The sequence below is a fragment of the Pollicipes pollicipes genome, unplaced genomic scaffold, assembly GCF_011947565.3.
Source record: "Pollicipes pollicipes isolate AB1234 unplaced genomic scaffold, Ppol_2.1 Scaffold_7253;HRSCAF=8739_pilon_pilon_pilon, whole genome shotgun sequence".
NCBI lineage: Eukaryota > Metazoa > Arthropoda > Thecostraca > Pollicipedomorpha > Pollicipedidae > Pollicipes > Pollicipes pollicipes.
The window spans coordinates 203355-217571 of NW_023597048.1; the positions used below are offsets into that span (position 1 = coordinate 203355).

Genomic DNA, 14217 nt, shown 5'->3' on the forward strand with positions numbered 1-14217 from the left:
TTATTCTTGTATTTTCCTCGAGCTATGGCTCAGGCTTCATCTCCATGGAAACTTCAATTGGCTCCGCTTTTGCATGGTGATTTGTCACAGCAGTTGCGGCTCGACTTCTCAAAATCGGCGTCGTCTGCCGGCATTGATCTCCTTACGTTGGGCGTGGGTCACAATCTTCGCCTTACGCTCGTTCCCATGCAAGGTTAGCAAGCGCCGTGCCATGGTGTACTGGCCTGAACTGAGGGGTGTGGGTAGTGGGTGAGATGGCGGAATGACACTGCTCTGCAAGGGCGTCGAATTACTTTTTTGCTTTTCGTGACAGTCACACCTGAAGAACAGTCCTGTTTTCATTGTTTTCAAACACATTGCTCAGCACCACACTGGTATACATCCCTCTATGCGGCGTCTCCTTAGGTACGCTCCCTGATGACTGACAGCGTCTTCCAGATGTCGATTTGGGCCTACCCTACAGGCAACTAGATGCTTGCCTGCCGCAGCTAAGATTTATGGTAGACATATGCATCCAATGAGCATAATCGTCTCAAACGATGCACGCTGCCTATTCAAAACGTCCTCCGGGCCGGATTTGAACCAGCGACCTATGGATGCCTGCGCCCTCCCTCTACAGTCCACCGCTCTACCAACTGAGCTACCAGAGGCTGACATGGACCACCCGGTGCCAAAACGCGGCCCGAACGGTCCCACTGGCAGTTTCCGGTCTATTTTTACACGCAGAGACCCTCCCCCGCTCTGTGGCAGGCACCGCTTCATCAGGTTCACTCATTGGTGAACAATGAGGGGTCAGGATCCCGTGGGAGAATCCGCAAGCCCGAGTAGCCCGATGGGAGTGACCTAATGAATGCACGTTGGTTATGGAGCTAGGTATAAACGTGGCGACTACGTCACAATTGAACGTTGCGTGGAAGGATGAGATGTGGCGGGTGGGTTTTCGTAGCACATTTCAGCCTTTCGCTTGATGTTTGCAGATAACACCACCGACCCCGGCCTGCTTAGTTTTGACTGTTACGGGGTACATAGTTTAGCCATTCGGACTTGCAACTAGCATCAACGGTCTCCGATTCCTGACTAGTGGCCAACGGGTGGGACCCATGAGGCGCTCTGCCATCGACTGGGAGTGGCTTCGGCGTGTGAAAGTAAAACCTTGCGTGTGGTGAGGCCGCTGCTCGAGCCGCATTTTGGCATCGGGTGGTTTATATTAGCCTCTGGTAGCTCAGTTGGTAGAGCGGTGGACTGTAGAGGAAGGGCGCAGGCATCCATAGGTCGCTGGTTCAAATCCGGCCCGGAGGACGTTTTAGTTTATGACCTCCATGTCTTAGACGATAACAGCACGCCGCGGACGGAGCGTAAAGTGTGGTAAGCGTGTGCGGCGCCGCGAGTCTGCTGTCCAAGGTACGCCGAATGATTTGGTTGTGAAAAACAGACATTCCTGAATGGCATTTGCGTAACGTGTCCCCAGCACTCGCCAGAGTGGTTTCAAAAGGCTGTGCAGTCATATTTAATATGATGTTAACCCGTTGGTGGTTTCTCTCGGTACCACCTCCTAAGCGTGTCCCTGGTTTCCCAGCAGTGCGAGAATGTGGGGTCTGCGCGAGGTCGGCTTGGCCACCTTGGCGAATGCCACTGAATGTACCAGAGCCAGGACTGTGATTCAATGACACAAACATAGGATTAACATCAGAGTGAAACGATGCCCACTTCCTCAAATCAAAACGTCCTCCGGGCCGGATCTGAACCAGCGACCATGGATGCCTGTGCTTTTCCTCTACAGTCCACCGCTCTACCAACCGAGCTACCAGAGGCTGGTACAGGCCATTCAGTGTCAAAACGCGGCCCGAACGCCCCCACTAGAAGTTCATTTTACACGGCAAGGCCACTCCCACTCGGTAGGATTGACGTGGCCTGGTGCCTGAAGCACCAGCACAGCTGGGAGTGGAGTAGGTGCTGCAAGGTAGTTAGATGCCAGCTGAAGGCAGCGGGGCTGACGTTTACTTCGTCCAACATTGTAAGATTTGAGCACGTGGTTTCAGATCGGTCGGCCGCCGGCCGGCTGTCTTTATCGAACGCTGTTAGCTTCCGGTAGCTCAGTTGTCACAGCGGTGGACTGAAGAGGAAAGGTACAGGCATCCATAGGTCGTTTATTCAAATCTGGCCTGGAGAACGTTTTAGGTTGTTGATCTCCTTTCGTTGGACATGAGCTACAACCCGCGCCTTGAGACTGTTCCGAGGCAAGGTTGCCATGGCATAAACAACTGGTATGGTGTAATGGGGGTGACGGGATACCGGTAACATCTAGTGAGGGTGTTCGGGCGGCTTTGTGTTCAGTATTTACATTGAAAGGTGTACATGGGCATCTGGTATCTCAGTTGGTGGAGCGGTGGACTGTAGAGGGAGAGCACAGGCGTCCATAGCTCGCTGGTTCAAGTCCGGCCCGGAGTACGTTTTGGACAGATGCATTGTGCATCGTTGCTGACAATAACGTTCATTTGACGTTGTGTGTCTGTCTAAGCTCTAGCCACGACAATTTAGCATCTAGTTGGCTGGCAGGGCGGCCCAAATCGGCCTCTGACAGGCTTTCCGAGATCGCGCTGTTAGGAAGCCGGGAACCTAACTAAGAAGTGGTCGCACAGAGGGCTTACCAGCGTGGTTCGTTCGTTCGTTCGTTCGTTCGTTCGTTCGTTCGTTCGTTCGTTCGTTCGTTCGTTCGTTCGTTCGTTCATTAAGTCATTTTTTATATTTACATACATACATACGTGCATTTATATATGCATACATACATACGTACACACACACACATACATGCATACATACGCATACATACATACATACGCACACAATACACACACATAATACATACATACACACCTACATATATACACGCACGTACGCGCGCACACATACATACATACATACGCACACAATACACACACATAATACATACATACACACATACATATATACACGCACGCACGCACGCACGCACGCACGCACGCACGCACGCACGCACGCACGCACGCACGCACGCACGCACGCGCACACACACACACACACACACACACACACACACACACACACACACACACACACACACACACACACACACACACACACACACACAAACATATACACACACACACACATACATACGCTTGCCGCCCCCTGGAGAGCAGCATCGTCGCGTTGCACATTCAAACCATGCCTGACAATCCAGATGACGCACGCATAATGACCCGATATTACTCCATGTTTTTCGTGACAATCACGCCTGAAGAACAGTCCTGTTTTGATTTTTTTCACACACATTGCCCAGCTCCACACTGGTATACATCCCTCTACGCGGCGTCTCCTTAGGTACGCTCCCTGATGACTGACAGCGTCTTCCAGATGTCGATTTGGGCCTACCCTACAGGCAACTAGATGCTTGCCTGCCGCAGCTAAGATTTATGGTAGACATATGCATCCAATGAGCATAATCGTCTCAAACGATGCACGCTGCCTATTCAAAACGTCCTCCGGGCCGGATTTGAACCAGCGACCTATGGATGCCTGTGCTTTCCCTCTACAGTCCACCGCTCTACCAACTGAGCTACCAGAGGCTGACATGGACCACCCGGTGCCAAAACGCGGCCCGAACGGTCCCACTGGCAGTTTCCGGTCTATTTTTACACGCAGAGACCCTCCCCCGCTCTGTGGCAGGCACCGCTTCATCAGGTTCACTCATTGGTGAACAATGAGGGGTCAGGATCCCGTGGGAGAATCCGCAAGCCCGAGTAGCCCGATGGGAGTGACCTAATGAATGCACGTTGGTTATGGAGCTAGGTATGAACGTGGCGACCGTGTCACAATTGATCTTTGCGTGGAAGGATAAGATGTGGCGGGTGGGTTTCCCAACCATTTCAGCCTTTCGCTTGATGTTTGCAGGTAACACGCTCCATAGCTCGCTGGTTCAAGTCCGGCCCGGAGTACGTTTTGGACAGATGCATTGTGCATCGTTGCTGACAATAACGTTCATTTGACGTTGTGTGTCTGTCTAAGCTCTAGCCACGACAATTTAGCATCTAGTTGGCTGGCAGGGCGGCCCAAATCGGCCTCTGACAGGCTTTCCGAGATCGCGCTGTTAGGAAGCCGGGAACCTAACTAAGAAGTGGTCGCACAGAGGGCTTACCAGCGTGGTTCGTTCGTTCGTTCGTTCGTTCGTTCGTTCGTTCGTTCGTTCGTTCGTTCGTTCGTTCGTTCGTTCGTTCGTTCATTAAGTCATTTTTTATATTTACATACATACATACGTGCATTTATATATGCATACATACATACGTACACACACACACATACATGCATACATACGCATACATACATACATACGCACACAATACACACACATAATACATACATACACACCTACATATATACACGCACGTACGCGCGCACACATACATACATACATACGCACACAATACACACACATAATACATACATACACACATACATATATACACGCACGCACGCACGCACGCACGCACGCACGCACGCACGCACGCACGCACGCACGCACGCACGCACGCACGCACGCGCACACACACACACACACACACACACACACACACACACACACCACACACACACACACACACACACACACACACACACAAACATATACACACACACACACATACATACGCTTGCCGCCCCCTGGAGAGCAGCATCGTCGCGTTGCACATTCAAACCATGCCTGACAATCCAGATGACGCACGCATAATGACCCGATATTACTCCATGTTTTTCGTGACAATCACGCCTGAAGAACAGTCCTGTTTTGATTTTTTTCACACACATTGCCCAGCTCCACACTGGTATACATCCCTCTACGCGGCGTCTCCTTAGGTACGCTCCCTGATGACTGACAGCGTCTTCCAGATGTCGATTTGGGCCTACCCTACAGGCAACTAGATGCTTGCCTGCCGCAGCTAAGATTTATGGTAGACATATGCATCCAATGAGCATAATCGTCTCAAACGATGCACGCTGCCTATTCAAAACGTCCTCCGGGCCGGATTTGAACCAGCGACCTATGGATGCCTGCGCCCTTCCTCTACAGTCCACCGCTCTACCAACTGAGCTACCAGAGGCTGACATGGACCACCCGGTGCCAAAACGCGGCCCGAACGGTCCCACTGGCAGTTTCCGGTCTATTTTTACACGCAGAGACCCTCCCCCGCTCTGTGGCAGGCACCGCTTCATCAGGTTCACTCATTGGTGAACAATGAGGGGTCAGGATCCCGTGGGAGAATCCGCAAGCCCGAGTAGCCCGATGGGAGTGACCTAATGAATGCACGTTGGTTATGGAGCTAGGTATGAACGTGGCGACCGTGTCACAATTGATCTTTGCGTGGAAGGATAAGATGTGGCGGGTGGGTTTCCCAACCATTTCAGCCTTTCGCTTGATGTTTGCAGGTAACACCACCGATCCCGGTCCGCTTAGTTTTGACCATTATGGGGTACGTGTTTTAGCCATTTGTTTGGGGCCGTTCGGACTTGCAACTAGCATCAACGGTCTCCGATTCCCGACTAGTGACCAATGGGTGGGACCCATGAGGCGGTCTGCCATCGACTGGGAGTGGCTTCGGCGTGTGAAAGTAAAACCCGGCTTCTAGGGAGGCCGCCGCTCGGGCCGCGTTTTGACATCGGGTTGTCCATATCAGCCTCTGGTAGCTCAGTTGGTAGAGCGGTGGACTGTAGAGGAAGGGCGCAGGCATCCATAGGTCGCTGGTTCAAATCCGGCCCGGAGGACGTTTTAGTTTATGACCTCCTTGTCTTAGACGATAACAGCACGCCGCGCACGGAGTGTCGGTGTGGCAAGCGTGTGCGACGCCGCGGGTCTGCTGTCCAAGGTACGCCGAATGATTTGGTTGTGAAAAATAGACATTCGTGAATGCCATTTGCGTAAGGTGTCCCCAGCACTCGCCAGAGTGGTTTCAAAAGGTTGGGCAAGCATATTTAATATGATGTTAACACGTTGATTAGTTTCTCTCGGTACCACCTCCTAAGCGTGTCCCTGGTTTCCCAGCAGTGCGAGAATGAGGGGTCTGCGCGACCTAGGCTTGGCCGCCTTGGCAAATGCCACTGGATATACCGGAGCCGTGTCTGTGATTCAATGGTACCAATATGGGATTAACTTCAGAGTAAAACGATCCCCGTTTCGATCGCTACAAATCAAAACGTCCTCCGGGCCGGATTTGAACCAGCGACCTATGGATGCCTGTGCCTTTCCTCTACAGTCCACCGCTCTACCAACTGAGCTACCAGAGGCTGATACAGGCCATTCAGTGTCAAAACGCGGTCCGAACGCCTTCACTAGAAGTTCATTTTACACGGCAAGGCCACTCCCACTCGGTAGGATTGACCTGACCTGGTGCCTGAAGCACCAGCACAGCTGGGAGTGGAGTGGATGCTGCAAGGTATTTAGATGCCAGCTGAAGGCAGCGGGCTGACGTTTACTTCGTCCAGTATTGTAAGATTTGAGCACGTGGTTTGAGATCGGTCGGCCGCCGGCCGGCTGTCTTTATCGTACGCTGTTAGCTTCCGGTAGCTCAGTTGTTACAGCAGTGGGCTGAAGAGGAAAGGTGCGGGCATCCATAGGTTGCTTATTCAAATCCGGCCTGGAGAACGTTTTAGGTTGTTGATCTCCTTACGTTGGACATGAGCTACAACCCGCGCCTTGAGACCGTTCCCAGGCAAGGTTGCCATGGCATAAACAACTGGTATGGTGTAATGGGGGTGACGGGACACCGGTAACATCTAGTGAGGGTGTTCGGGCGGCTTTGTGTTCGGTGTTTACATTGAAAGGTGTACATGAGCATCTGGTATCTCAGTTGGTGGAGCGGTGGGCTGTAGAGGGAGAGCACAGGCGTCCATAGCTCGCTGGTTCAAGTCCGGCCCGGAGTACGTTTTGGACAGATGCATTGTGCATCGTTGCTGACAATAACGTTCATTTGACGTTGTGTGTCTGTCTAAGCTCTAGCCACGACAATTTAGCATCTAGTTGGCTGGCAGGGCGGCCCAAATCGGCCTCTGACAGGCTTTCCGAGATCGCGCTGTTAGGAAGCCGGGAACCTAACTAAGAAGTGGTAACACAGAGGGCTTACCAGCGTGGTTCTCTCGTTCGTTCGTTCGTTCGTTCATGAAGTCATTTTTTGTATTTGCATACGTACATACGTGCATTTATACATACATACGTACGTACATACACATACATCCATACATACGCACACAATACACACGCACACATACACACACATACATACATACATACATACATGCATACATACATATATACATACACACACATACATGCACACATACATACATACACACATACATACACGCACGCACGCACGCACGCACGCACGCACGCACACACATACATATACACACACACATACATACGCTCGCCGCGCCCTGGAGAGCAGCATCGTCGCGTTGCACATTCAAACCATACCTGACAATCCAGATGACACACGCATAATGACCCGATATTACTCCTCCATGGCGCGGCGGATGTTTACCATGCCTGGCCGCAAGCTGCAGATGTGCCGTGGCTCACGTCCAATACTGGGCGATCAGCAAGCTAAAGGTAAATGCATATTGACACCAGAGATGGAAAAAACGGCTGTGGCCTACCCTTCGTAAAGCCGCCGCTGTCTCCAATGCATTGAATTCAGCGATGTTTACCTGCCGCAGCTAAGATTAAGGGTGGCCATATTGCACCCAATGAGCACAATCGTCGCACGCAAACGATTCACGCTGCTTATCCAAAACGTCCTCCGGGCCGGATTTGAACCAGCGACCTATGGATGCCTGTGCTCTCCCTCTACAGTCCACCGCTCTACCAACTGAGCTACCAGAGGCTGACATGGACCACCCGGTGCCAAAACGCGGCCCGAACGGTCCCACTGGCAGTTTCCGGTCTATTTTTACACGCAGAGACCCTCCCCCGCTCTGTGGCAGGCACCGCTTCATCAGGTTCACTCATTGGTGAACAATGAGGGGTCAGGATCCCGTGGGAGAATCCGCAAGCCCGGGTAGCCCGATGGGAGTAACCTAATGAATGCACGTTGGTTTTGGAGCTACGTATAAACGTGGCGACCATGTCACAATTAAACGTTGCGTGGAAGGATGAGATGTGGCGGGGGGGGGGGGGAGGTGGTTCCTAACGCATTCCAGCCTTTCGTTGATGTTTGCAGGTAACACCACCAACCTCGGTCCGCGTAGTTTTGGCTATTATAGGGTACGTGTTTTAGCCATTTGTTTGGGACCATTTGGGCTTGCAGCTAACATCAACGGTCTCCGCTTCCCGACTAGTGACCAACGGGTGGGACCCATGAGGCGGTCTGCCATCGACTGGGAGTGGCTTCGGCGTGTGAAAGTAAAACCTTGCGTGTGGTGAGGCCGCCGTTCGGGCCGTGTTTTGGCATCGGGCGGTCCATATCAGCCTCTGGTAGCTCAGTTGGTAGAGCGGTGGACTGTAGAGGGAAAGCACAGGCATCCATAGGTCGCTGGTTCAAATCCGGCCCGGAGGAGGTTTTAGTTCATGACCTCCATGTCTTAGACGATAACAGCACGCCGCGCACGGAGCGTAAAGTGTGGTAAGCGTGTGCGGCGCCGCAGGTCTGTTATCCACGGCACGCCGAATGATTTGGGTGTGAAAAATGGACATTCCTGAATGACATTTGCGTAACGTGTCCCCAGCACTCGCCAGAGTGGTTTCAAAAGGCTGTGCAAGCATATTTAATGTGATGTTAACCCGTTGAATGGTGTCTCTTGGTACCACCTCCTAAGCGTGTCCCTGGTTTCCCAGCAGTGCGAGAATGAGGGGTCTGCGCGACCTAGGCTTGGCCGCCTCGGCAAATGCCACTGGATGTACCGGAGCCGTGTGTGTGATTCAATGGCAGCGACATGGGGTTAACATCGGAGTAAAACGATGCGCGCTTCTTCAAATCAAAACGTCCTCCGGGCCGGATTTGAACCAGCGACCTTTGGATGCCTGTGCTTTCCCTCTACAGTCCACCGCTCTACCAACTGAGCTACCATAGGCTGATACAGGCCATTCAGTGTCAAAACGCGGCCCGAACGCCCTCACTAGAAGTTTATTTTACATCGCAAGGCCACTCCCACTCGGTAGGATTGACCTGACCTGGTGCCTGAAGCACCAGCACAGCTGGGAGTGGAGTGGATGCTGCAAGGTAGTTAGATGCCAGCTGAAGGCAGCGGGCTGACGTTTACTTCGTCCAGTATTGTAAGATTTGAGCACGTGGTTTGAGATCGGTCGGCCGCCGGCCGGCTGTGTTTATCGTACGCTGTTTGCTTCCGGTAGCTCAGTTGTCACAGCGGTGGACTGAAGAGGAAAGGTACAGGCATCCATAGGTCGCTTATTCAAATCCGGCCTGGAGGACGTTTTAGATTGTTGATCTCCTTACGTTGGACATGAGCTACAACCCGCGCCTTGAGACCGTTCCCAGCCAAGGTTGCCATGGCATAAACAACTGGTATGGTGTAATGGGGGTGACGGGATACCGGTAACATCTAGTGAGGGTGTTCGGGCGGCTTTGTGTTCGGTGTTTACATTGAGAGGTGTACATGAGCATCTGGTATCTCAGTTGGTGGAGCGGTGGACTGTAGAGGGAGAGCACAGGCGTCCATAGCTCGCTGGTTCAAGTCCGGCCCGGAGTACGTTTGGGACAGATGCATTGTGCATCGTTGCTGACAATATTGTACGTTCATTTGACGTTGTGTGTCTGTCTAAGCTCTAGCCACGGCAATTTGGCATCTAGTTGACTGGCAGGGCGGCCGAAATCGGCCTCTGACAGGCTTTCCGAGATCGCGCTGTCAGGAAGCCGGGAACCTAACTAAGAAGTGGTCGCACAGAGGGCTTACCAGCGTGGTTCTCTCGTTCGTTCGTTCGTTCGTTCATGAAGTCATTTTTTTATTTGCATACATACATACGTGCATTTATACATACATACCTACGTACATACACATACATGCATACATACGCACACATACATACATACATACGCACACAATACACACACACATACACACATACATACATACATATATATATATATATATATATATATATATATATATACATACACACACACATACATACACACATACACGCACGCACGCACGCACGCACGCACGCACGCACGCACGCACGCACGCACGCACACACATACATATACACACACACATACATACGCTCGCCGCGCCCTGGAGAGCAGCATCGTCGCGTTGCACATTCAAACCATACCTGACAATCCAGATGACACACGCATAATGACCCGATATTACTCCTCCATGGCGCGGCGGATGTTTACCATGCCTGGCCGCAAGCTGCAGATGTGCCGTGGCTCACGTCCAATACTGGGCGATCAACAAGCTAAAGGTAAATGCATATTGACACCAGAGATGGAAAAAACGGCTGTGGCTTACCCTTCGTAAAGCCGCCGCTGTCTCCAATGCATTGAATTCAGTGATGTTTACCTGCCGCAGCTAAGATTAAGGGTGGCCATATTGCACCCAATGAGCACAATCGTCGCACGCAAACGATTCACGCTGCTTATCCAAAACGTCCTCCGGGCCGGATTTGAACCAGCGACCTATGGATGCCTGTGCTCTCCCTCTACAGTCCACCGCTCTACCAACTGAGCTACCAGAGGCTGACATGGACCACCCGGTGCCGAAACGCGGCCCGAACGGTCCCACTGGCAGTTTCCGGTCTATTTTTACACGCAGAGACCCTCCCCCGCTCTGTGGCAGGCACCGCTTCATCAGGTTCACTCATTGGTGAACAATGAGGGGTCAGGATCCCGTGGGAGAATCCGCAAGCCCGAGTAGCCCGATGGGAGTGACCTAATGAATGCACGTTGGTTATGGAGCTAGGTATGAACGTGGCGACCGTGTCACAATTGATCTTTGCGTGGAAGGATAAGATGTGGCGGGTGGGTTTCCCAACCATTTCAGCCTTTCGCTTGATGTTTGCAGGTAACACCACCGATCCCGGTCCGCTTAGTTTTGACCATTATGGGGTACGTGTTTTAGCCATTTGTTTGGGGCCGTTCGGACTTGCAACTAGCATCAACGGTCTCCGATTCCCGACTAGTGACCAATGGGTGGGACCCATGAGGCGGTCTGCCATCGACTGGGAGTGGCTTCGGCGTGTGAAAGTAAAACCTTGCGTGTGGTGAGGCCGCCGTTCGGGCCGTGTTTTGGCATCGGGTTGTCCACATCAGCCTCTGGTAGCTCAGTTGGTAGAGCGGTGGACTGTAGAGGGAAAGCACAGGCATCCATAGGTCGCTGGTTCAAATCCGGCCCGGAGGAGGTTTTAGTTCATGACCTCCATGTCTTAGACGATAACAGCACGCCGCGCACTGAGTGTCGGTGTGGCAAGCGTGTGCGGCGCCGCGGGTCTGTTATCCACGGCACGCCGAATGATTTGGGTGTGAAAAATAGACATTCCTGAATGGCATTTGCGTAACGTGTCCCCAGCACTCGCCAGAGTGGTTTCAAAAGGCTGTGCAAGCATATTTAATGTGATGTTAACCCGTTGAATGGTGTCTCTTGGTACCACCTCCTAAGCGTGTCCCTGGTTTCCCAGCAGTGCGAGAATGAGGGGTCTGCGCGACCTAGGCTTGGCCGCCTTGGCAAATGCCACTGGATGTACCGGAGCCGTGTGTGTGATTCAATGGCAGCGACATGGGGTTAACATCAGAGTAAAACGATGCCCGCTTCCTCAAATCAAAACGTCCTCCGGGCCGGATTTGAACCAGCGACCTATGGATGCCTGTGCTTTTCCTCTACAGTCCTCCGCTCTACCAACTGAGCTACCATAGGCTGATACAGGCCATTCAGTGTCAAAACGCGGCCCGAACGCCCTCACTAGAAGTTTATTTTACATCGCAAGGCCACTCCCACTCGGTAGGATTGACCTGACCTGGTGCCTGAAGCACCAGCACAGCTGGGAGTGGAGTGGATGCTGCAAGGTAGTTAGATGCCAGCTGAAGGCAGCGGGCTGACGTTTACTTCGTCCAGTATTGTAAGATTTGAGCACGTGGTTTGAGATCGGTCGGCCGCCGGCCGGCTGTCTTTATCGAACGCTGTTAGCTTCCGGTAGCTCAGTTGTCACAGCGGTGGACTGAAGAGGAAAGGTACAGGCATCCATAGTTCGCTTATTCAAATCCGGCCTGGAGGACGTTTTAGATTATTGATCTCCTTACGTTGGACATGAGCCACAACCCGCGCCTTGAGACCGTTCCCAGGCAAGGTTGACGTGCTTTGCGCCATGGCATATGGACCTGCAGTACAGGTGTGGCTTGAGCGCGTGGTGGTGGAATGACGCTACTCTCCGAGGCGCGTCGTATTATTTTTCTTTCTGTGACAGTCACGTTTGAAGAAAAGCGTTTATGTGAAATGAACGTTTTTGAAACACATTGTTCTGTTCGCACCACGCCGGTTATCCCTCTGTGGGACCCATTCTAGGTACGCCCCCGGCTTTCGAACAGCGGGAGGACGGATAATCTGCGAGAGGTTGGTTTGTCCCTCCCCGACGGGAAACAAGGGCACAGTCAACTGTCATGGCTATGATTCAAGGTTGGTAAGTACCTCAAAGGAACATTATTTCCCGCAACGATGCGCTCTGCATCTGCCCAAAACGTCCTCCGGGCCGGATTTGAACCAGCGACCTATGGATGTCTGCGCTCTTCCTCTACAGTCCACCGCTCTACCAACTGAGCTACCAGAGGATAATGTGGGCCACTCAATGTCAGATTGAGGCCCGAGCGGTCTGATGAACGATTTTTGGTTTATTTCTACCCGCTGAGGCTAGTCCCACTCGGTTGATGGCGACGCCTCATGGTGCTCACCCATTAGACACCAGTTGGCGCTCGGAACTCGTGGGAGAAGCCTCATGTTGGTGTATCTGAAACAGATGTTCGTGATGAATGCGCATTGGTCGCGACATTAACATATTGGCCGGCCTCACAGTGTCTGCCATCGAGTGGGAGTGGCCTCGGCGTGTGAAAGTAAAACCCTGCGTGTGGTGAGGCCGCCGTTCGGGCCGCGTTTTGACATCGGGTGGTCCATGTCAGCCTCTGGTAGCTCAGTTGGTAGAGCGGTGGACTGTAGAGGAAAGCGCAGGCATCCATAGGTCGCTGGTTCAAATCCGGCCCGGAGGACTTTTCTGCTTGATGTTGACGTAAATGTATGGTGTCGCTCTGGCGAAGACACGAACCCGAATCCCAAGACGGGGCTTCGAAACATGTACGGGCGAAGTCTGAACCGAAGTCAGGGAATTCGTGTTGTGTAAACGCGAAGTGAAAACCAAACGACCCTCAGCTCCGAATCACGTGGTCGAAGCCTAAGCTGTATCTAGGGTGTAACGGCGTTGTGCGCAGCCAAAAGCACTTCCGTATATAACTTATAGATATATTGCGTATTTCAAAACTGTATGAGATCAAGGGATGTCAAGAGTTTTAGTGAGTAATTCAGACAAGATGTTAGCACTACGGCGAGCATATTTTTTTGCTGTCGTTCTCGTCTCTATTGCCGTATCCGGGTAGCTCGATGTAAATGGTAGGAATAGATACACTTTGCTAGCGGCAATAGCTGGACGCATATATCGACGGGTTTCGACTTGGAAATTAACGAGGGGGTGTTGAACATATGCACCTGTACCTTACATCTCCCATCCCATGTGAGGCCACACCAGACACTGCGAACAGCCCGCGAGGATGCACATGCCTGAAAGGCATATATATAAGGAGTGTTAGCCGCCGTTTAAGGGCGGTTGGCTTGCTGTGCCGAGATGCAGTCTCCGCAGTGAAGTTTTCGTGGTGTGCTCGGCTGCACCGGTGAACATTCGTGGTACCAACTGCGGAGACGTGTGGCGCTTTCTTTCACGAGCTGCCACATGCTGGCGGTGTCAATTGTTGCCAGCCATAGCATCGACAAGGCGGTCATGCAGCCTGGCCCATCGATTTGTAGGTGTTTAAAGCTCGGGTTATTGTCGATGTGATTGCCATCTATTTGGTAGCCCAGTTGCTAGAGCAGGATACTGTAGACAGAGAGCATAGGCATCTGAAAATCGGAACTGGCATTAATACTGGCTGCCTATCGTGACTGACGACGGGACGCGGTTGACGATGCATCGAA

The 14217-nt window shown here is 52.2% G+C and overlaps 8 non-coding genes across 8 annotated transcripts; 1 reads left to right on the top strand and 7 right to left on the bottom strand.

Annotated features, from left to right (window-relative positions):
• Nucleotides 1–562: 562 nt before the first annotated feature.
• Nucleotides 563–650, bottom strand: TRNAY-GUA (transfer RNA tyrosine (anticodon GUA)). The gene is given in 2 exon segments: nucleotides 563–598; nucleotides 614–650. It is a non-coding gene; the product is annotated as a tRNA-Tyr (tRNA).
• Nucleotides 651–3517: 2867 nt separating this feature from the next.
• TRNAY-GUA (transfer RNA tyrosine (anticodon GUA)) lies at nucleotides 3518–3605 on the bottom strand. Its single transcript is given in 2 exon segments — nucleotides 3518–3553; nucleotides 3569–3605. It is a non-coding gene; the product is annotated as a tRNA-Tyr (tRNA).
• A 1439-nt stretch (nucleotides 3606–5044) lies between these two features.
• TRNAY-GUA (transfer RNA tyrosine (anticodon GUA)) lies at nucleotides 5045–5132 on the bottom strand. The gene is given in 2 exon segments: nucleotides 5045–5080; nucleotides 5096–5132. It is a non-coding gene; the product is annotated as a tRNA-Tyr (tRNA).
• A 1092-nt stretch (nucleotides 5133–6224) lies between these two features.
• TRNAY-GUA (transfer RNA tyrosine (anticodon GUA)) lies at nucleotides 6225–6312 on the bottom strand. Its single transcript is given in 2 exon segments — nucleotides 6225–6260; nucleotides 6276–6312. It is a non-coding gene; the product is annotated as a tRNA-Tyr (tRNA).
• A 1510-nt stretch (nucleotides 6313–7822) lies between these two features.
• Nucleotides 7823–7910, bottom strand: TRNAY-GUA (transfer RNA tyrosine (anticodon GUA)). The gene is given in 2 exon segments: nucleotides 7823–7858; nucleotides 7874–7910. It is a non-coding gene; the product is annotated as a tRNA-Tyr (tRNA).
• Nucleotides 7911–10639: 2729 nt separating this feature from the next.
• TRNAY-GUA (transfer RNA tyrosine (anticodon GUA)) lies at nucleotides 10640–10727 on the bottom strand. Its single transcript is given in 2 exon segments — nucleotides 10640–10675; nucleotides 10691–10727. It is a non-coding gene; the product is annotated as a tRNA-Tyr (tRNA).
• A 1994-nt stretch (nucleotides 10728–12721) lies between these two features.
• Nucleotides 12722–12809, bottom strand: TRNAY-GUA (transfer RNA tyrosine (anticodon GUA)). Its single transcript is given in 2 exon segments — nucleotides 12722–12757; nucleotides 12773–12809. It is a non-coding gene; the product is annotated as a tRNA-Tyr (tRNA).
• Nucleotides 12810–13154: 345 nt separating this feature from the next.
• Nucleotides 13155–13241, top strand: TRNAY-GUA (transfer RNA tyrosine (anticodon GUA)). The gene is given in 2 exon segments: nucleotides 13155–13191; nucleotides 13206–13241. It is a non-coding gene; the product is annotated as a tRNA-Tyr (tRNA).
• The last annotated feature ends 976 nt before the right edge of the window (nucleotides 13242–14217 follow it).